This window comes from Triticum urartu, chromosome 3 (assembly GCF_003073215.2).
Source record: "Triticum urartu cultivar G1812 chromosome 3, Tu2.1, whole genome shotgun sequence".
Classification (NCBI taxonomy): Eukaryota; Viridiplantae; Streptophyta; class Magnoliopsida; order Poales; family Poaceae; genus Triticum; species Triticum urartu.
The window spans coordinates 607473813-607486896 of NC_053024.1; positions in this window are offsets into that span (position 1 = coordinate 607473813).

Below are 13084 nucleotides of genomic sequence, written 5' to 3' on the forward strand. Positions count from 1 at the left end.
ATAAGTGAAGCACCAGAGTAAATGACAAGCTACTCCAAAAAGATATAACTGAAGATCAAACGAGTAGTTAAGTAAATGGGTAGCTATTTGAGGACTCTCTCTTATTTAAAAACATTCAGGTCTAAGTATTTTATTAAAACAACAAGCAAAACAAAACAAAAATGACATTACAAGAATAGCACAACTCATGTGAAGAAGCAAAAACTTAGGCTCAACCGATACTAACTGATAATCGTTGATGAAGAAAGGTGGGATGCCTACCGGGGCATCCCCAAGCTTAGATGCTTGAGACTTCTTGTAATATTATCTTGGGATGCCTTGGCCATCCCCAAGCTTGAGATTTTGTGTCTCCTTAATTCCTTTTATATCACGGTTTCCTAAATCTTAAAAACTTCATCCACACAAAACTCAACAAGAACTCGTGAGACAAGTTAGTATAAACCAATGCAAAAACTTTATCATTATCTACTGTAGCAAATCACTAAATTATTATTTAACATAGCATAATAAATGCCTTAACATTCCTATCCTCAAATAGAATCATTAAACAAGCAAACATATGGAAACATAACAACAATATGCCAAAACAGTATAGTCTGTAAAGAATGCAAAAGTATAAATACTTCTTTAACTCCAAAAATTATGAAAATTTACCACGCTCAAGAAAATTTATCAGATCTTATTGTGCAAAAAGTTTTAACATTTTATCACATTCTGCTTTTCTAGGGAATTTTTGCAACAGCGATAAACTTTCTGATTTGGAACAGCAACATGTAGACTTGCAAAATAAGCATGGCAAAGGCTATCCTTGGCATTTTTATTGACATGAAAGATGCAAAATATTATTCTAAATAACAGCAAGCAAATCCTAACAAAATAAAATGATGCTCCAAGTAAAACTCTTATCATGTGACGAATGAAAACATAGCTTCAAGTGAGGTTGCCGATAATGTTGAAGACAAAAGAGGGGATGCCTTCCGGGCATCCCCAAGCTTAGAAGCTTGGATCTTCCTTGAATATTACCTTGGGGTGCCTTGGAAATCCCCAAGCTTAGTGTATCATCACTCCTTATTCTCCTCATATCGATATCTCACCCAAAACTTGAAAATCTTAAATCACACAGAACTCAACGGAACTTCGTGAGATAGGTTAGTATGATAAACCGCAAACCATTTCACTTTGGTACTGTCAAAGACAAGATTCATAATTTTTTCCACACAATGCCTACTGTAGCATATCATTTCCACAATTTACATTGAGCAATATGAGCCATACAAACTAGAAAACAAGCAAACTATGCATTGAAAACAGAATCTGTCAAAAACAGAACAGTCTGTAGTAATCTGTACTCCAACCTTACTTCTGCTACTCCAAAAATTCTGAAAAAATAAGGACAACCCAGGAAATTTGTCTATTGATCTTCTGCAAAAATAATCAGTATTTTATCATGCTTCTCTTAAAATGAGAATTGTTTCCCTGAGCGCAAAAGTTTCTGTTTTTCAGCAAGATCAAATCAACTATCACCATAGACCATCCCAATGGTCTTACTTGGCACTTTATTGAAACGAAAGCAATAAAACATGATTACTACAATAGCCTAATCATGTGAACACACAAAAATAGTATGGGTAAATGCTGGTTTGTCTCCTAACAAGCGCTTTTCTTTAATGCCTTTTAGCTAGGCATGATGATTTCAATGATGCTCGCATAAAAGATAAGAATTGAAACACAAAGAGAGCATCATGAATCATAAGTTCCTCTCTCATAATAATTTTCAATAGCATCATGAATGGATTCATCAATATAACCATCGCACAAAGCATTCTTTCATGATCCAAAAGCATAGAAAATTTATTACTCTCCATATAAGCAATTTTATTCTCATTCACAATAGTGGGAGTATCATATGAAACTTGAATACTACAAATTGTTCCCACATTAAGAGATTAATGTTCAGTAAAAGGATAATAAAAATTATGACAATAATTATCACTACTTTTTATAACATAAGTATCATCACAATAATCGTCATAAGTAGGAGGCATGCAATCATCATAGCAAATTTGATCATTCAAAGTAAGGGGACTAAAAAGATCATCTCCATTAAGCATAGCACCCCCAAGCTTGGGACAAACATTAATTGTAGCAAATAGATTCTCAAACATGTCATTCTCATCAAACATAGCATCCCCAAGCTTGTGGCTTGGCATATCATAAGCATAATCATTCTTATCATTAATAGTATGAATAGCACCAACGGTATAACAATTGTTATCATCATAATTTCCTAAGTTGGTGCCAAAAAGATTTCCAAGATTATAAGAAGTATCATTATCTTCCCAATCATAATTATCACAAAAAGAAATAGGCATAACAAAATCATCATCAATATTGCTCTCGGACATTGTGCCATAAGACAAAGAAGCAATATCATCATCAAGTGCATCATCTTCCACAATTATTTTTGATTCATTTTCATGAGGCACAACAATAATAGGAGCAACACTATTTGGGAGAGGTGCCTTTTTACCTCTATTCTTTCTTCTTATTTTCTTCTTCTTCACTGCATCATGTATGGGCTTAATTAATTTTTTCCAGCTTCTTATTGATGAGATTGGTTGAATAGGGAGCTCCTCCTCGTCACCTATTTCTTCATGAGAGACAATAGGAGGGAAAGTGGAAATCTTTACCCTTTCATTAGTATTCCTTTTATATTCTATTAGTTCTCCCATCTTTCTATAGTTGGCAATATAAGCATTCTCATTGCAATTTACCATGCAAAACATATGGATATTTTTTAGTCTAGTTTGAATGTCGTCCGTGAGAATGAATACTTCAAACCAACAATTTTTATATGTCAATTATTCACTCCCCAAAAATAAGCAAAGTTCATTATAAATTTCTACGGTGACCAAGTTATTGCAATATTTGGACATGATTCGATCATGAAAAAGTTTGCATTGGAAATTATGATGACCAACCTTATTGCAAAGTTCACAAGTAATAGGACAAAGAGAACATAATTTTATAGCAAATGCATCTATCACTTTGAGCAAAGAATTGGTTCTATCCTGTTTATGCTTCTTACAAAATCTATCTTCTCTATATGGCACGTCTTGACAAACTTTATGCACTCCACAAAAATTGACATGCTTAAAAGACTTGTGCAATCATCATTAGCATTTTGGATATTCAAATAATTCATACTAATAACATTGCAATCATGCTCATCATTCAAATATTTTGAGCCAAACATTTTATTGGCTTCTTCTTCTAACAATTCAGCACAATTTTCTGATCCATCATTTTCAAGAAAGATATTATAAAGATGATCAATAATATGATGCAAACTCAATTCCATTTTTATGTAATTTTCTTTTATAAACCAAACTAGTGATAAAACAAGAAACTAAAAGATTCAATTGCAAGATCTAATGATATACCTTCATGCATGTAACATCCCAAATTTTCAATTTGGAATGTTATACATAGTCATCCATGCATATCATATTTTATTCGCATTTCGTCTCGCGATCCTCGAAATCCTAAGCAACTCAAGGACCCTCGGAGAGAGTTGGGGATTTCCCGGTTTTCAAATTTGATCTCTATCAAATTTGAAAACGAGGATTTTTGGTTTTAATTATTCTCTCCAAAAATATTTCACACTAAAATATATGAGAGGAGATAATATGAATTCTCCAAGATAATTGAAATATTGGAGGAAAAATATTAAAACCAAATGATTGTTTCATTTGGCTTTTCTTGCAATTTTGTTTGCATTAGAAAAATTGCACTTTTTCCAAAATTGCATTTTTAGGGCCAAGAAAATGTTCATCCCGTTCTAAATATTTTATTTAGACGGTGAAGATTTATTTTGGCATTTTAGATTTTTTTTAGGATTTATTTCGGTCGGCGAAATTATTTTAAAAAAAGGGTCCCACGCCGACTGGGCCTAAGGCCCAGCCGCGCCAGGCCGCCGCCGCCTTCCCCGCGAGCGCCGCCGCCGCCGACTCGGACTAGGAGTCCGAGCCGGACTCCTCTCCGCCGCCGCGTCTTGCCCCCTCCCCCAAGCCGCCCCGCCCCGCCCCTTTATATACGCCGCCACCCCCGCCCCCAACACCCCACCACACCGCCGCCGCCAGCGCCGCCGCCACCGCAGTCCGCGCCGCCGCCCCCTAAGCCACCGCCCCGCCGGACCTCTCGCCGGAGGTAGCCGCCGCGCCCCGCCGCCGGTTTTTTTATAAAGACCGACCGGTTTTTTTAGAACCCTAGATCCGTTTTTTAGGATTCGTCGGTTTTTCTCGGTTCTTCTATTTGGCGGACGTTCGTCCGAACGATCGTTTTAACGAACGGTTCTTCACCCGTTAGAAACAGCCAACGAACGCTCGTTCGTTAGTCTGTTCATCAGTTTTCTTTTATCGGATTTATTCCTTGATTTTCTCTGATCGTGATTTCTGATCCGATCTTAGTTTCTGTTTTTCTTTTCGCTCGTTAGTCGGAATCAGGCGATTCAAGCGCCTGGAGTTTCGTCTCGAAACCCTCTTTCCTCTTAACCAACTCAAACAAGTTTTCTCTACTATAAAATTTAACCTAGTAAACGAAGCTTCTTTCTTTCGCCGTTTGAGTTTCGTTGCTCCATTTGATTTGATTCTTTTTGCGAACCGGAGTTCTTAAGTTGAAACTTCTGGTCAACCTCTTTTGTTTGAGTTTTGCTTGTGCATCGTTGCTTGTTACTTATGTATGCTATTGTTTGCTTGCGATAGAACACCCGGAGTGCGAAGCGTGCTACTACAAGTTCCTAGGTTTCGCAGATCGTCAGCAAGGCAAGTAACACTTTGATCATATCCCTTTTATCACCTAGTTTTTATGCATTAGTTCCAATCTCAAACATTGCATGATTAGGATGTCATTAACTTGTGGGTTGGGAAGTAGTCGATGAGGTAGAACCTATTGCCCTGTTACATTCAAACCCTTGGGAGTTACTCTACGCATTGCTTATATATACTATGCTATGCTATGCTCGTAGACGTGGTTTGGGTTTGAGTGAAATACATGACAGATGTGAGCTTGTTAATTAATGGTTCAACTTAAGGTGGCAACTTAATCAAACATCTGCGTGGATTGAGGCACCTGGAGTACCCAGTGTTGCCTGTATTTTTTTGGAAATCCCGTAGTACCCATGTGATCTTCCTATGGGCCGCCACCCAGGCTCAAAGGGAACTGAGATGATTCATGCTAGAAACTTCCGTGTGCAGCCACAAGCTATTATGGGATCTAGCATAGTTGAGTAAGTTACGTGAAGCTCTTGAAGAGGCAGATCAGCAGGTAGTGGGATGTAGGTTTGGTATGGTCTGTCGGGAGTAGAGAGTTAATGTTTCTGAAAGACTGTGTCTCGGTCATCCGTTTCTCAAACACCATGTAGTGCGAGAAATCAAACGGAGGCGATCGAGTCTTGTGGGGAAAAGTGCGCAAACCTCTGTAGAGTGTACAAACTAATCATGGTTAGCCGTGTCCCCGGTTATGGACAAATTCTTGAGTATCAAGTACTTGGATTATCACATGTATCTCATCACTCTTAATTAATATTGTTGGGTTGTTAATCACTTTAATTGGGATTGAGTTGGAGGAACCTTCTCAATGATGTTTCAACTACCATGATAGTTAAATAAAATCTATTCCTTTGTTGTAGGGAAAAATTGGCTTTTCGCAAAACTATAACCATAGAGCTTTCCACCAGCCAAATATGCATGTAGTGATAGTATTATTCTGTTCTTGCTCTACTGTGTTACATTGCCCGCATATTCCATGTGCTGACCCGTTTTTGGGCTGCAACGTATTATGTTGCAGACTTTTCAGACGAGGAGTAAGGTTCGTTAGGTCGTTGTCGTGCATCTCAGCTTTGCCATTGGAGTTGATGGACTCACTTTATCTTCCAAGCCTTCCGCTGTCATCGTATTAGATGGCCTTAAGCCATATTATTGTAATAAGTTCTCTCTTGAGACATTCGATGTAATAAGTGTGTGATTGCTACTCTGTTAAAAATCCTTCGAGTACTGTGTGTGTCAGCATTACCAATCCAGGGATGACACTGAAGCACAGAGACTTGACCATCTGAGGTCGGGTCGCTACAAGATGGTATCAGAGCACACGCTGAGTGTAGGACACGACCACTAAGATAAACCTTAGGTCACACCTCTCTTCTCATTTCTGACTCCTCTCCATTTTCTACTCTTTAGGATGACGGAGATGAAGAACACGTTTGCACAACCGGATGAAGACACATCTTTTGGACGTCACTTGAAGGAAGTCACTAGGTACCTGAACATTGGAATACCAAGTTTCACCGGGACGTACAACGCCACTTTACCTGAAGAGGAGCGCTGGAGGATACAAGTACAAGTTCCAGGAAGGACGTTCTCGCCAACTTCTAAACCCATAGAGTTTTCTTTCGAAGCACCCACCTGGAGTCTAGGCAAGAGCATGGCAGCCCACATTACCATTGGACGCATTGGAGAAGTTTACAACAGGGAACTTAAGGACACTATTTACCAAATATGTGGGCGTCGAGACAAGCAATGGGAAGTAATCAGCACCAGGAAGGATAGATCCATTGCAGCTTTCATCTAGGAGTTAAACCAGCACATCCGACGTTAGGAAAACCAGATGTGCGCGGACATGATGGACCTGAAGAAGGCGAAGACTAGGATCATTGAGCTGGAGGAAGAACTCAAGTTTACACGTGATGGATATGAGGAGGAAATCAAGACACTACTAGAGAAGAATGACGACTTAGTCAAGAAGATCGGAGTATTCATGGGAGGACCAACACCAATAGAAGAAGAAGAACCCAAGGAGACACGCCCCGAGGACTACATCATCATCGACGACACCGATTCCGATCCTAGTGATGATGACTTTGAAGACGAAGCTGGAGCAGACATCATGGAGTCTTCCACCGATCAAAATTTCTAGATGACTGCCATATATCACTAGTATTCCCCCATGTATTTAGTAGTAGTTGAACACTTGTGCGATAGTTCTAGATCGTTTGTATGCCCTTACTTGATTGATTTAGTGAAATGATTGTGTTTGTCTCATGTGCATATGGGTAGTGTTTTCTCATTAGACCCCCTTCTCTATTCTAAATCTCTTCCATCTAAACCCTCAGATGCCTCCGAGACGTGACACCGGTTTTTCCTTCCCACCGGAGCTCACCCAGTTAATCCAACAGCAGAATACCTTGATGCAATTGCTAGTTCAGAATCAGGGCAACAACAACAACAACAACCCGCCGCCCGTGGACAACCTAGCCCGTTTTCTAAGGTTACAGCCGCCGGTGTTTTCCAGTAGCACCGAGCCCATAGTTGCGGACGATTGGCTATGCTGTATTGGAAGGGAGTTGACCACCGCAGGTTGCACAGATACTGAGAGAGTGCGCTTTGTCGCACATCAATTGGATGGACCAGCAGCCTCATGGTGGGAGAATTACACAACCACTTTCCCTATAGCCATTGTCACTTGGGACCAGTTTCAGCAAGCTTTCCGCACAGCCCATGTCTCCACTGGAGCTATGCAAATGAAGAAGCGGGAGTTCCGCAACTTACGCCAGGGGAACCATACTGTGGCTCAGTACGTGGATGAGTTTAGCAAGTTATCTCGCTACGCCCCTGATGATGTGGCCACAGATGCCGCGAAACAGGAGAAGTTTATGGAACGGCTGAATGATGAGATGAGTATGCAGTTGATGGTAGCAACCTTCAACAACTACCAGGAGTTGGTAGATAAGGCTCTTATGATTGAAGGGAAGCAGCAGCATATTGAGAGCCGCAAGAGAAAGTATGGACAAGGGAAGTATAACTCTAGAGCTTAGTAGAAGCCTTGCCTAACCCCGAACTCGGGAGGACTTGTTCATAACCATGGAGGTCACAACCACACTGGAGGAGGATCGCATAACCACAATGGTTCTAAGAATGGGAATGGGAACGGAACCAACAATAATCATAACCCGCCCCACCCCAGCCACACCCGCCAAAAGGGACTTAAGTCATGTTACTTGTTTCAAGTGCGGGAAGACTGGACACTACGCCATGGAGTGCCCTGAAGGAAAGAATGGAAATGGAAATGGAAATGGGAGCGCTGGGAAGAAGCCAAATCCATTCAACAAAGGACAAGTGAACCACATTAACGTGGAGGAGGTTGAAGAGCAGTCGGACGCAGTAATAGGTAAGTTTTTGGTTAAGTCATTTACCGCTCTAGTTCTTTTCGATACTGGTGCATCGCATTCATACATATCGAGGGGATTCGTGGATAAGTTTAAACTACCAACCCAAACCCTTAGGACCCCTCTTTTAGTGAGTTCACCCGGAGCAGAGTTTATGGCTAGCCGATGGTGTGACCAGATACCCTTAACCATTGGTACACATGTTTTTCCGTCCGACCTAATTATCTTGGAGTCACAAGGATTGGATGTGATATTGGGTATGGACTGGATGTCAAAGTTTGGAGGAAGCATTGACTGTGCTAGTAAGTCGATTTATCTCACCACCCCGGAAGGAAAAAGGATTAAGTATGTATCTAGGCATGTACCTAGGAGGAGTCAAGTGAATGCCCTTACGGGAGTTGTTCAGGAGGAAGTGCCTGTAGTGAAGGATTACCCGGATGTTTTTCCAGAGGAGTTACCAGGCATGCCACCGGATAGAGACATTGAGTTTTTGATAGAGCTGTTGCCAGGTACAGGACCAATATCCAAGAGACCCTATCGGATGCCCACAAATGATCTGGAAGAAATTAAGAAATGGATCAAGGAGTTATTGGAGAAAGGATACATCTGAAGAAGTTCATCACCTTGGGGAGCCCCAGTACTTTTGGTTGAGAAGAAGGATAAATCCCTGAGGATGGTTGTTGATTATCGAGCATTAAATGAAGTGACGATTAAGAACAAGTACCCACTGTCGATGATCAACGATCTGTTTGATCAGTTGCAAGGAGATAAAGTGTTTTCGAAGATTGATTTGTGATCAGGGTATCATCAGTTGAAGATACGAGAGAAGGATATACCGAAGACAGCGTTCACAACACGATATGGATTATACGAGTACACGGTCATGTCATTTGGACTGACTAACGCCCCTGCCTATTTCATGAGCATGATGAACAAGGTGTTCATGGAGTATTTGGACAAGTTTGTTGTGGTGTTTATTGATGATATTATGGTATACTCGAAGAACAAGGAGGAGCACAAGGAGCATTTGCGCTTAGTTCTCGAGAAACTCAGGGAACACCAGTTGTATGCTAAGTTCAGCAAATGCGAATTTTGGTTGAAGGAAGTCGGGTTCCTTGGACATGTTATATCGGGAGAAGGTATATAAGTAGACCCCAGCAAAATTCAGTCAGTCACTGAATGGTTGGCACCCACTTCAGTTAGCGAGATCCGCAGTTTTCTTGGACTCGCAGGATACTACCGGAGATTCATCGAGAATTTTTCCAAGATTGCAAAGCCAATGACTGAACTGTTGAAGAAGGATACTAAGTTTAAATGGACAGAAGATTGCGAGGCAAGTTTCCAGGAATTGAAGAAACGCTTGACTACAGCGCCAGTGCTAACACTGCCAGATATACATAAGGAGTTCCAAGTGTACTGCGATGCCTCATGCTTAGGACTTGGATGTGTGCTTATGCAGGATGGGAGAGTTGTTTCGTATGCCTCACGACAACTGAAACCTCATGAGTTAAACTATGCCACACATGATTTGGAGCTAGCAGTCGTAGTACATGCATTGAAGACCTAGAGACATTACCTTATTGGAAACCGTTGTGATGTGTACACGGACCATAAGAGTTTGAAGTACATTTTCACCCAGAAGGAGCTGAACCTTCGACAGAGGAGATGGTTGGAACTTATAAAGGATTATGACATGAAGCTACACTATCATCCAGGAAAGGCCAACGTCGTAGCAGACGCTTTGAGCCGGAAGAGTTATGCTAATATCCTTGAAAGCAAGGAACTGCCGAAGGAATTAGCAGAGGACATCATGGAACTTCGATTGGAGATTGTTCCTAGAGGATTTATTGCAACAATGGAGGTCCAGTCGACATTGCTGGACAAAATTCGGGAAGCTCAAAGGGATGACAAAGAGATTGCCGAGATAAAGGAGAAGATGGGCAAAGGAAAGGCCAAAGGTTTTCGTGAGGATGAGCACGATACCCTATGGTTTGAGGACCGAGTTTATGTGCCCAATAACCAGGAGATCAGGAAGTTAATACTTCACGAGGCCCATGACTCACCCTACTCGATACACCCCGGAAACACCAAAATGTATCTGGATTTGAAGTAACGTTTCTGGTGGACTGGTATGAAGAAGGATATTGCCGAGTATGTCGCCATATGTGATGTATGTCAGCGTGTGAAGGCAGAACATCAGAAGCCAGCAGGGCTGTTACAGCCTATGCCGATACCCGAATGGAAGTGGGATAAACTGGTCATGGACTTTATCACCGGATTGCCCAGGACCAAAGCAGGATATGATTCCATATGGGTAGTAGTTGATCGCTTGACCAAAGTAGCTCACTTCATCCCAGTGAAAACCACCTATACAAGTGCAAAGTTGGCCAAGATATATATGTCCAGGATAGTATGTCTGCATGGAGTTCCGAGGACCATCGTATCAGATCGAGGAACACAGTTTACCTCAAAGTTTTGGCACCAGTTGCACCAGACTTTGGGAACGAATTGGAGTTTAGTACAGCATTTCACCCGCAGACGGATGGACAAACAGAGAGAGTCAACCAAATTTTGGAGGACATGTTGAGAGCCTGTGTGCTAGATTATGGATCTAGTTGGGATGATAATTTGCCATACGCAGAGTTTTCCTACAACAATAGCTATCAAGCCAGTTTGAAGATGGCCCCATTTGAAGCCCTGTATGGAAGAAGGTGCAGAACACCGTTGATGTGGGACGAGGTAGGAGACCGACAGTTGTTTGGACCAGACTTGATCAAGGAGTCTGAGGAGAAGGTTAAATTGATTCGTGACAGACTGAGGATTGCTCAGTCCAGGCAAAAGAGTTATGCAGACTCAAAATGCAAGGAGGTAACCTATGAAATTGGAGACCGAGCATATCTGCGAGTATCACCCTTGCGAGGAGTGAAATGTTTTGGAGTTAAGGGAAAGTTAGCCCCGAGATTTGTAGGACCATGTCGTATTTTGGAACGGATGGGAGAAGTTGCCTACAAGTTGGAGTTACCCGAGGGATTGTCAGGAGTTCATGACGTGTTTCACGTTTCACAGCTGAAGAAGTGTCATGCTGAGATGGCAGATGTACCGCTAAGAGATACAGTACCCCTGGAGGCGATTCAGTTGGACAGTGATTTGACTTATGAGGAGAAACCAGTTAAGATTCTTGAGTTTGCTAGCAGAGTCACCCGTAGTAAGGTTATCAAGTTTTGTAAAGTTCAGTGCAGCCACCATACCGAGGATGAAGCCACCTGGGAACGGGAGGATGATCTTCGCAAAGACCACCCACACCTATTTTCTAGCCAACCCGAATCTCGAGGGCGAGATTCATCTTAAGGGGGTAGGTTTGTAACATCCCAAATTTTCAATTTGGAATGTTATACATAGTCATCCATGCATATCATATTTTATTCGCATTTCGTCTCGCGATCCTCGAAATCCTAAGCAACTCAAGGACCCTCGGAGAGAGTTGGGGATTTCCCGGTTTTCAAATTTGATCTCTATCAAATTTTGAAAACGAGGATTTTTGGTTTTAATTATTTTCTCTCCAAAAATATTTCACACTAAAATATATGAGAGGAGATAATATGACTTCTCCAAGATAATTGAAATATTGGAGGAAAAATATTAAAACCAAACAATTGTTTTATTTGGATTTTATTACAATTTTGTTTGCATTAGAAAATTGCACTTTTTCCAAAATTGCATTTTTAGGGCCAAGAAAATGTTCATCCTGTTCTAAATATTTTATTTAGATGGTGAAGATTTATTTTGGCATTTTAGATTTTTTTTTTAGGATTTATTTCGGTCGGCGAAATTATTTTTTAAAAAAAGAGGGTCCTGCGCCGACTGGGCCTAAGGCCCAGCCGTGCCAGGCCGCCGCCGCCTTCCCCGCGAGCGCCGCCGCCGCCGACTCGGACTAGGAGTCCGAGCCGGACTCCTCTCCGCCGCCGCGTCTTGCCCCCTCCCCCAAGCCGCCCCGCCCCGCCCCTTTATATACGCTGCCACCCCCGCCCCCAACACCCCACCACACCGCCGCCGCCAGCGCCGCCGCCACCGCAGTCCGCGCCGCCGCCCCCTAAGCCACCGCCCCGCCGGACCTCTCGCCGGAGGTAGCCGCCGCGCCCCGCCGCCGGTTTTTTTATAAAGACCGACCGGTTTTTTTAGAACCCTAGATCCGTTTTTTAGGATTCGTCGGTTTTTCTCGGTTCTTCTATTTGGCGGACGTTCGTCCGAACGATCGTTTTAACGAACGGTTCTTCACCCGTTAGAAACAGCCAACGAACGCTCGTTCGTTAGTCTGTTCATCAGTTTTCTTTTATCGGATTTATTCCTTGATTTTCTCTGATCGTGATTTCTGATCCGATCTTAGTTTCTGTTTTTCTTTTCGCTCGTTAGTCGGAATCAGGCGATTCAAGCGCCTGGAGTTTCGTCTCGAAACCCTCTTTCCTCTTAACCAACTCAAACAATTTTTCTCTACTGTAAAATTTGACCTAGTTTTAGATTAGTAAATGAAGCTTCTTTCTTTCGCCGTTTGAGTTTCGTTGCTCCATTTGATTTGATTCTTTTTGCGAACCGGAGTTCTTAAGTTGAAACTTCTGGTCAACCTCTTTTGTTTGAGTTTTGCTTGTGCATCATTGCTTGTTACTTATGTATGCTATTGTTTGCTTGCGATAGAACACCCGGAGTGCGAAGCGTGCTACTACGAGTCCCTAGGTTTCGCAGATCGTCAGCAAGGCAAGTAACACTTTGATCATATCCCTTTTATCACCCAGTTTTTATGCATTAGTTCCAATCCTCAAACATTGCATGATTAGGATGTCATTAACTTGTGGGTTGGGAAGTAGTCGA